General features: G+C 33.1%; 1 long non-coding RNA gene across 1 annotated transcript; it reads left to right on the top strand.

The window, feature by feature from the left end:
• The first annotated feature begins 813 nt into the window (after positions 1–813).
• LOC120088825 lies at positions 814–6434 on the top strand. The gene is made up of 2 exons (XR_005485044.1): positions 814–993; positions 6017–6434. It is a non-coding gene; the product is annotated as an uncharacterized LOC120088825 (long non-coding RNA).
• The last annotated feature ends 4340 nt before the right edge of the window (positions 6435–10774 follow it).

Raw genomic sequence — 10774 nt, forward strand, 5'->3', positions numbered from 1 at the left:
GGGTAATTGTTGAACATTAATAACAACCCCAAATAAATTAGAACATATAAAACGGAGTGTGACCGGCCTCCAAAAATTAAATTTACATCATGGTTAAGTGAACTCAAATCCAATTAATAAATTGTTTGAGTCATTAATGAATTAGTTGAATAGGAACTGGAAACACACAAGTGGAATAAAATCAGCAAACAATCACAACAGTCATTAATAAAGTTGGTGGGTAGTTTAATAAATGAAATAATTAATAACGCAAAATATTGAAAACATGCAAAACAAATTATTTAATAGGACTAACCCAATTGAAATTCACTGGGGCATTAGAATTGGAACAACACAGAACAACAGTTTAAGGACAAGATCGAAAATCAAAACAAGGCATGAAAATGAAAATTTCATGAGAAAGATTGAAAATAAAAACAAGACATAGAACAAAGAATCAATAGGTTGGATGTTTATAACATGGCATGGAAAACCAAAACATGGCATGAAATTGAAAATTTCAAGAGAAAGACACAGAACAAGACACAAATTGGAAATCAAAACAAGACACAAAAACAGAGAATCAATTATTTAGAAAAATTAATCATGGCATGGAAAATCAAAACAAGACATGAACACTACAAGAATTTTGACTTTAATATCGGTTGGAAAAAGTGAAACTGGATGTATAATGTCAGTTTTATTTTTTTAAAAAAAACGGATCTTTAATGTTGGTTTTAAACCGACATTGTAGGTATACCTTTAATGTCTCGGTTTAAAACCGACATTAAAGATCCGCTTTTTTTAAAAAAAAAAAAGACAAAACCTATTTTCTCCTCCCTCCACCCCCCCTCCCAATTTTCTTTTTCCTTTCATTCACTCACAACCCACGCGAAACCCTTCCAAAATGCAAACCATCCGATTTGTCTTCTTCTTCTTCTTCGTCTCTCTGTTTTTTCAATTCGAGAAAAAGGAAATTGGGTGGATCCACTTTTCTCTTTCCTCTTCCTAAAGGTGAATTTATGCAACTCATTTTCTAGGGTTCCCTTTTCCCTTCCCATTTCTGCAGTTTATTCTTCCATTCAATGCCTCTATTACAGTTTTACCCTCATTTTCTTTCTCTTCTTTCATTTTCAGTTGGGGGTCTTTGTTGTTTTCAATCTTTGTTCCTTGGAGGTTTCTGGGGAATTAACTGAAATGGGTTCTGTTTGGATCTTTGTTGGGTGTCTTTGATTGGTTTTTGTGGCCTATTTGGAGTGCAAATATTGAGTTGGATTGTGCCTTTTCGTTGTGTGTAGCAAGAAATTTGATGTTGTGTTATTGTATGCTTGTATGGACTATGGAATATAGTTTCAATTTTCCTTTTCTTGCTCTGTATTTGGTGAAATGAGTCTTAACTTAGCGGAGAAATTAATACCCTTAACTAAGTTGAGACCTCTTTTTCTTTTTCTTTTTTTTTTTTTTTTTGAAGAATTTTGCTAATTATATGGTGATTGTTGTGGCTGGAGTAGAAAGTTTTTGTGACTGTTGGAGTGTTTTTTAGTTTTGTGGGATTTGGACATTTATGTGTTTAACTTTTCTGGTGTTCTATTAGATGAATTTGGTATGATTCATGAATTATTTTTTAATATAGTTTTTAGAAGGTATAAGTTGTAGCACTTTTTCGGCATTGCAATTTGTCAACCCGAGTATAGTTCAAATGAAAGTTCGAATCTCCAACTTTTGATGATGTATGCATGGCTCAGGCTTAAAGGTTGTTTATTTGCTTCGTACTCTTTATGTTTTCCTTTTTTATTGATTTCACAAATAGGTTTTTAACACGTAACGACGTCAAACAGGTTATCACAATTTAAAGTTTGAGGTTGAAGAAGGCTCTATTATTCTAATCTTGCTTATGTTGCTCGTTTCATGTTATATATATTATTTTGAGTCATGTTTCTGGGCCTAATCGAGCAAACCTCGTAACATTTTTTTTTGTTTCAATTCTTTACTAGTGTTTTTTTTCGAGATTACAATTACAATCATCTCTTGGAAGTTCTCTTTCCATAAAATTTTTATATGGGATACTTTTTTCTTTTAATGGGAGGAATTAATGTATCTCCATAGAAACCATAAATACAAACACCATTCATTTTTTTAAAACCATTTCTTAGGCTTCCATATTTTCAGTAGTTCCCCCCGTGTTCGGATTGATGCTTTATCACTCTCTTTACATTTTAAAGTATTATTAATATTGTGCGCAGTTTCCTATTAAATGAAAAGAAGATGTTGAGATCATAATTGATTTGTTTGTTGGTGATTCTATCTTGTGTTTGAATGCTGAACAAAAATAAATTTATTTTGTACAAAGAAGGAAGAGAAAGGTTGAGGGCTCTCAATGCTTAGCAATACTGGTGATTTTTTTTAAGATCAAAAGACTTATAATGCAGGTTTACACATGCAACACTATAAGAAATCTGACTTCTCCCGACGTCACATTTCATCGAAAAAGTGTGGAAAATTCGTCAAGAGAGCCTCTCCCGACGAATAAACGGTTGTCGAGAGTTTGGTCGGGAGAAATCCGTAGGGAGAGGATCTCCCGACGCATTTTAAAATGGCGTCAGGAGTTATGGGGGAACTCCCGACGCACATATAGGGTGTCGGGAGTTCCAAGAACTCCCGACTCTAATATACGGCGTCGACAGTTCTCAAAACTCCCGATGCCCTACATGTGTATCGGGAGTTCCCCTATAACTCCCGACGCCGTTTTAAAGTGCGTCGGGAGATCCTATATGCGTGGGGAGTATGAAAATTTAATATATAGTTTGTAATTTTTTTAAAATTTGATCTGAAAACCTGTAAAACATATTAAATCAAATAAAGATTCATATAATTAAAAAAACAAAAATGAAGTCCATATTATAACAAGTAAATAAAAAATTACAATATCCAAACAAAGTCGATACTAGAATTTCATAAACATTAATATCAAAAATACATAAAAGAAATAAAATCAAAACAACATCTAAAACATGTCTCGAACACAATATCTTCAATAATTGTCCCAGCTCATCTCCGAATAGCATTCTACAATAAAACAAAAACATTGAAATGTTATATCGATAAACATCCACAACACGTTCAAACTTCAATACGGGTGGTGATGAAACTCTACCCACCCCCTACGACAAACATGTAACATCTCGAACATCAAAAACACAAAAAACGCCTCAAGAATGACCAACACACATAAAACTCAAATTTGTCCCCAAAATGGTTTATCTCAACCCTCCCCCCCTCCCAGAACCACAACACATTAAACTTCGTAAACATTCATAAATACACAAAATAGCCAAGTTCAAGGACAAGACGGGTGTAATGAAACTCTACCCATGCCCCACGATAAACATGGAACCTCACGAATATAAAAAACACACAAAACAAGTAAACAATGACCAACAAACATAAAACTCAAATTCGTCCCCAAAATGGTTTATCTCCACCACAAAAAAGAGAAAACAATATTAAATTAACATTAAATACGTGTAAGCCAGAGAAAAAGAAAATTGAGTAGATACATCATTACTCATCATCGTAATCTAATTCAAATTATTCATCAGCACTTGAACTATTATTGGGAGATAATTGTTCTTCATCATCATCGTTTATGAAGTCATGATCGCCATGTACAATAATTGGTCTTTCCACAACTATAGGATCAACGTCAACTCTGCATAAATTAACCTCCTTAATGGTTTCATCCACTCGGACGCCACCAACAATTTCTAGTAAATCTAGTTGTGCGTTTTCAACATCATCCACTTCCGATACATCCCATATTCATTTATTTTGGACTACTTGAACAACTTTTCAATTGCTACCATGTTTGATGTCATCAATGTAAAAGACTTGTTGTGCTTGGATAGTAAAGATGAAAGGCTCATTGACATACCAAAAGTGTGATGTATTGATCGATTTGTATCCTTAATCAATTTGTGTCCTATTACTTTTGTTGTTATCTGTGTCAAACCATCTACACTTCAACAAGAAAACGCGTCTTCTATTCGCATATTGGAAATCCAATACTTCGTCTACAATACCGTAGAAATTGTTACCCACACTTGTGTTCTCACAATCTCCCCGGCCACTAGGACTCCACTATTTTGTGTAGCTCGACGATCATCACGCTCTACAGTGTGAAATCGTACCCCATTAACAATGCATCCATTGTAAGAGCGCACCTCAGACGAAGGTCCCATTGCAAGTGAAAAGAAATCATCGGAGATATCTTCTCTCTTGCGCGGTTGTAGAATCTGATAATTAATTATACATTAAAAATGACTACGAAAAATGAATCATCCCTCAACTATTGCCTACAAAATGACTATGTATACCTGATATTTGAACCAATCAGGAAATTTGCGTTGATGTTTTATATATAAATCAGAGGCGCTTTGAGCTTCACGACGAATTAACCTCAAATGTTGCCTACAAAATTGATCATTTAAATGTTATATCAAAGGAGATACCCTAGAATTTAGAAAAGGAAAAAGTTTGAAACGTACTTGTGATAGTCTTTCTTTACAATTGTTGAGAATGTACCAATGAGCAATACGCTTTTCCTCCGCTGATAGCGTCCGTAAAGTTGACGCCCCTAATGGTCGTACCCATTGCCTAAATAATTCAAATTCACCAAATATCTCGTGATCGGGAATGTTATCATCATTTCGTTCATCTCTATTGAATCTCATTTCAATCCCATTTAGATATCACGAGCAGAAATTCCATGATTCATTCATTGCATATGCTTCCGCTATAGACCCCTCGGGACATGCTTTGTTCCGTACAAATTGTTTGAATGTTCGTAAACTTCTTTCAATAGGATACATCCAACTATAACTAACTGGGTCCACTACTTTGGTTTCATATAGTAGATGAACTGCAAGGTGTACCATTACATCGAAAAAGGCAGGTGGGAATATTCTTTCCACTTTACAAAGTATGACTATGATGTCTACTTGTAGTCTGCTCAAATCACTTACACATATTGTCTTTGCACATAAGTCGCGAAAGAATGTACACAACTCAACAATAGCAGTGGATACGTTCTTCGGTAGGTATGCTCAAATACCAATAGGGAGTAGTCTGTGAAGCAATACATGACAATCGTGTGTTTTCAGCCCCGATATTTTTCCATCTTTGTCATTCACACATCGTGATATATTAGATACGAATCCATTAGGAAATTTCACTGATTTCAAATACTTACAAAACGAAATCCGTTCACCATTTGTTAATGTGTATGCTGCGTATGGTTTTACAAATCTGTTATCGTTGGATTAGATTCAGTGTTGGAATGATATGACTATCCTGCAGTTATGGTAGTCATAGCTTAGTTGTTTATGACTTCCATTGAGTGGTTTATGGTAGTGGAACTTATTAGGCATCCTTTGGTAGTTTATATTTATGCATTATTTGTCTAAATGAATCCGGTTGCACTATGGTAGTTTGTGGGTTATTCATGAATTGTGGGTTAGGTTAATTCTTCATTATCATCGTCGAATCTATTGTTATCTCTTGTTTAACCATTTATTGTGCTTCTTCGTCAATTTGAATCTAATTTGTCTTGGAATCTTGTTTGGATAATCTAGGATTGACCCTCGATAACATCTTTTAGTTGGAGATCTTTTTTGTGGTTTCATTTGATTGAAGTATTGTATTGTATCCGTTTGGTGTTGCTTTGGGGGCTTTTTACTTTTTAGTTATATGGATAATGTAAAACTTTTTAGTTGGAGATACTAATTTCCTCCTTTCGCCTTTCGTATGCTTATGCTTAGGTTTTGGCATATTTTGAATTTTTATTATGTGATTCAAGCTTCTGTGTGGTTGTTTATAATAGAACATGATATCTTGGCCTTCTTTACAAATTTCCATGAAGACTCGAAATCATAAATTCCCTTGTTATTTTCCCATAGCTCCGTAGCTTGAATATCATAAATTCTTTGTGTGGGGTAATTGAATTCTTATTATATGTTTGCCTATTTTTCTCTGCTTGCAGGAAGTCATGCCTTTGATTTTGATCAAATCTGTGGTGGATGGTGGAGAGAACATAACGAAGGAGCAATTGAAAGACAATTTGAAAAATACTATATAATGGCAACAAGTGTGTGTGCACTTTTCTTTTGTTTTGTTTTGTTTTTTTTTTTTTGGGGGGGGGGGGGGGGGGGGGGGGGAGGGGTGGAATTTGCAAGTTTTGGTTTGTATTTTATAGTTTAAAAGTAAGTTCTCACTCTTTTTGATATACCAATAAAAGTTGTTTGGGTCTAACAAAATTTTAATTTTGCTATGTAACCCTTATGAGTTTTGGTAATTTGTTGATTACCTTGGTTTTAGAGTTAAATTATCATCCAATTCCTCTTTTGTGACTTATTATTATGGATTTGTGAAAGCAATTAAGAATTTATTTTGTGCATGGACAGGTTGATTACCTTGGTTTTAGGGACATATCGTTTTTAACTTTTTGACCGACATTAAAAATGGATTGGACAATAATTATATTGAATACACAGACAATAATTAAAAAAAAGTGGACATAGTATTTACAAAAAACAAATAATAATTGAAAAAAAAGTTGGACAATAATTATGGGTTTTAAACCCGACATTAAAGAGCTTTAATGTCGGTTGACAAACGACATTAAAGATAGTGTTATTAAAGCCCTTTAATGTTGGTTATCTTTAAAGTCGGTTAAATTCTCAAAGACTATTTATCTCAAAGAGGTCTACGTAAAATTCTTGGAAAACGCCAACGATCACTATCTTTAATGTCGGTTATCAATCGACATTAAAGCCTAGAATTCTTGTAGTGGAAATTGAAAATTTCAAAAGAAAGACATAGAACACAGATTGAAAATCAAAACAAGACAAAGAACAAAGAATCAATAGGTTGCACGTTTAGAAAAGTTAATAATGACATGAAAAATCAAAACAAAGCATGAAATTGAAAATTTCAAGACAAAGACACAAAACACAGAGTGAAAATCAAAACAAGACATAGAACAAAGAATCAATAGGTTGCATGTTTAAAAAAAGTAAATATGGCATGGAAAATCAAAACAAGGCATGAAATTTAAAATTTCAAGAGAAAGACACAAAATAAGTCACAGAGTGAAGATCAAAACAAGACACAGAATAGATAATCAATAGGTTGCATGTTTAGAAAAATTAATCATGGCATGAAAAATCAAAACATGAAATTGAAAATTTCAAGAGAAAGACTCATCATTGGCCGATCTATTGTTTACAAAATGAACCCTAAATCATTGGATAATAGTTTTAGATTTCGCTACTCATATCTGTATTTTCTCTCAGGAAACAAGTTCATGGAGACAACTTACAGAAGATGAAGAAACCTTTAAGGTAGTGACCAGAGAGGTCTTTTCAGCTAAAGCAGTGGGAGATATGAAGTTATTTATAGGAGATAGATACATTTTACTTGAGAATGTTTATAGTTGTTATCGCTGATTGCTGCAATTGGTGATACTGCTATCAATGGTAACTTTCAATTTCAAAAGTGTGCTATAAGTTGCAATGACTAATAGTTGCTATCAGTGATGTTGTTATATGTGAATATAACTGATAGTTGCTAGTAGTAATAAAAAATGATAACTACAATTAGTGATAGCTTTTAATTCGAGAAATGTGCTATCAGTTGCTATCATTGAAAACTGTTATTAGTGATTTTTTTGCTATTAATTGTAGCTTTCAATTTGAGAAATGGGCTATCAGTTGCTATCACTAATATGTTTCTATCAATGATTGCCAAATAATGGCTATTGTTGATATATTTCTATCAATGGTAATGTTTTGATGCTTTTTGTTATTTCAATTTGAAATCATGTTATACTTGTTTGTAAATAATCGGAGTCCTTTTATTAATTTGTTGATACATGTAGTGTGTTTGTATGCATATAGGTATAGAATGGTATCCTTCTATATTGATAATCATAAAGGATATAATTGATAGCTACTATCATTGACATTTTCTATTGCTATCAATGTAAATGATATCATTTATAGTATTTATATATTACATAATGTTTGGAGAGATGCAGAGATTGAGGAGATGGAAGCAGAAACTGGAGAAAGGAAAGAAAATTAAATTTTTTTAAAAAATCGAAGAAAGGAAATAAAATTAAAAAAGAAAAGAGAAAAGGAAAGAATATATATATATATATATAAAAAAGGAAGAAAGGAAAGAAAAAAACTGGAGAAAAACAAAAAAGATAAAAAATAAAATTAAACAAAAAATATTAATATTTAAATTTTAAAAATTATTTAACTTTTTATAAACTAAGGATGTGTTTTGATTAACTTTTGAAGTATTTAATTTTGAAAATATGTCATTTTGAAAAAAGCAATTGATGTATTTGACAACCACTCAAAATAGCTTTTAAAAATCATTCAAAGTTCATTTTGAACTCTTTTTATCAAAAGAGTTCAAATAGAAATAATTTTTTTGGAAATGACTTTTTCCTCTAGTTAATTCGAAGGGGCTCTAAGATTTGTTTGTAAAATATTCCATATAAAATATACTCATCACTTATTCTATTACAGAGTAAATTTGATATTTGTAATTTAGTTTATGATTTCAACTCCAATTATATTGGTTGTTTAACCTTCAAGATGGCATCAAGTTCAATCACAAATCTTTCCATGGGTAGAATAGGCAAGCAAATAGGCACCAATATTCCTTTCTCTCCTACTCTATTATTGAATGGTATGAAGAAGCTTATTAAATAGGGGACCATTCCAACTCCTCCAATTGCAGGTCCACCATAAATGGCCTTCCCCCATCCGAAGTTCATCTCTCCAAACCCAGTTTTTTTTTTCCAAGTCTGACACAAGAAACGACCCATTGCAGTCCAATGGGGTCGTCCTTTGATCGCCATAAGTTCTGCTACAGACAAAATATTCCTCTACAAATTCTATAGCATAATCTAGGGGATTCTGGCAAAGTTTTCCAGCTGTGGTAAGTGCTGCAGGAAAGGCAAATGCATTGCCATAATATCCAGATGGCAAAGGGTTGAGCTTCAAACGTAGATTCACGAGACAAAGAAAACGCACTTCCTGATTTGGGCTAAGTTGGCTATCAAAATGATATTGGGTATCCGACATTACGACAGTCTGTAGTAAAACAAGGATATTGGCTATTAAAATACTTCCGATCCTCAGCATCGGCAGGATGTCGAAGTATTCCTTCAACGTCAAACCTTTTCTCCTTTTGTCACCTCATATCCCCAGCAGTATGTTTTGAAAGAAATAATCTTTGCAACCTTGTCTTTAGTGAAAAATATCTTAACACTTTATGTAGAATTTTTTTCCCCTTTCTATCATTCAATCTATATATTGACTCTTCACGATGTGGACAATTATCAAGCTATGCATACTCTTTCCAAAATAAAGCACAATCAAACTTGCACACGTGGATTGATTTGTATCTCATCGGGGTTATGTAGTCTTTTCTTAGCCTCATAGTATGTGGTAGGTAGCTTTACACCATCTAGAAAGGCTTCATTTAATAATTCAAGTAACATATCAAATGATTTATCGCTCCAACGATTAAGGACCTTAATGTGCATAAGTTTCACTAAGAAATTAAATGAAGTAAACTTTAGACACAGTAGATATTACTCCTACTTCATGAAAAAATTCCACTTGTTCCATCTTCCGCATTCGATTCTCTTCTAGTTTCTTCAAAATTTGGACCATACAAATCATGAATCATTTCTAGCATCTCATCTTCTACATTATCTCTATGATCTCTATTGTTTGCTCTAAGAGGAGGACAGAATGTTAGGGGGTTGGGGGGAGGTTTGGGGGTTTGGAGGTTTGGGGCTTGACGGGGAGTGTGATTAAGAGGACAGGACTGACCGGAATGTTGGGGGGAATATAGAGATGAGAGAAAACTCACCTAATAATTTGGAGGTGACGTTGACAGAGATGCCAGAGGTTCGATTTCGGGAGAGGAAATGAAGAAGGGAAGGAGATTGGGGAAATAAAAAATGGGGTTTAGGGAAATCAAAGAAAGAAAAAAAAAAAGAGAGAAAGGAGGAGGGAAAAAATGTGGATGAAAGTTTGGAAAGGACAGAGAAGGGAGGGAAAAATGAAAAGAATTGATTTTTTTTTCAATTATATTTTTTGAATAACCCTTTAATGACAATGTATTATATTGCTAAAGAATTTTAATGTTTAGTTCTGTTGGTTTGTGCGTCACAAATTGTTTCAATGGCACTGATATAAATTTTGTCGCTAAAAATAATATTCAACATGTTTTCTATTATGTCACTGTAAATTACCATTTAGCAACAATTTTTTCTTGCGTCACTAAAAATTTATCATTGAAAATGAATTTTCATGTAGTGATAGTGTCCCTAAGTTAAGGTACCCAACCTTATTATTATACTTATAGACCGTTTTGGCAATATACTCAAACCTGATCCACTTTTATGTCTTTACATAAAATCAAGTATTCATGCTATAGCAAAGGGTTCGTTAGTTTATTGAATTTAGGTTGTTACAAGTATAATTTACATGTTCAATAACAACTTTTCTTGGATAAACCTCAATAACAACTATATTGCAAATAGAATATATTTGAAGATTACAAATTGCGAGTTTAATGATATACAACCCAATACTTTTGATACTCAATACTTAAAGTACTCTGCATTTTATTTACTTGGTAGACAGTATGGTAGTTGCACTTGGGTGTGAAGATTTTATATTTATAAACAAAACTTTAAAGCTTACATGTG

This window comes from Benincasa hispida, chromosome 10, assembly GCF_009727055.1.
Source record: "Benincasa hispida cultivar B227 chromosome 10, ASM972705v1, whole genome shotgun sequence".
Classification (NCBI taxonomy): domain Eukaryota; kingdom Viridiplantae; phylum Streptophyta; class Magnoliopsida; order Cucurbitales; family Cucurbitaceae; genus Benincasa; species Benincasa hispida.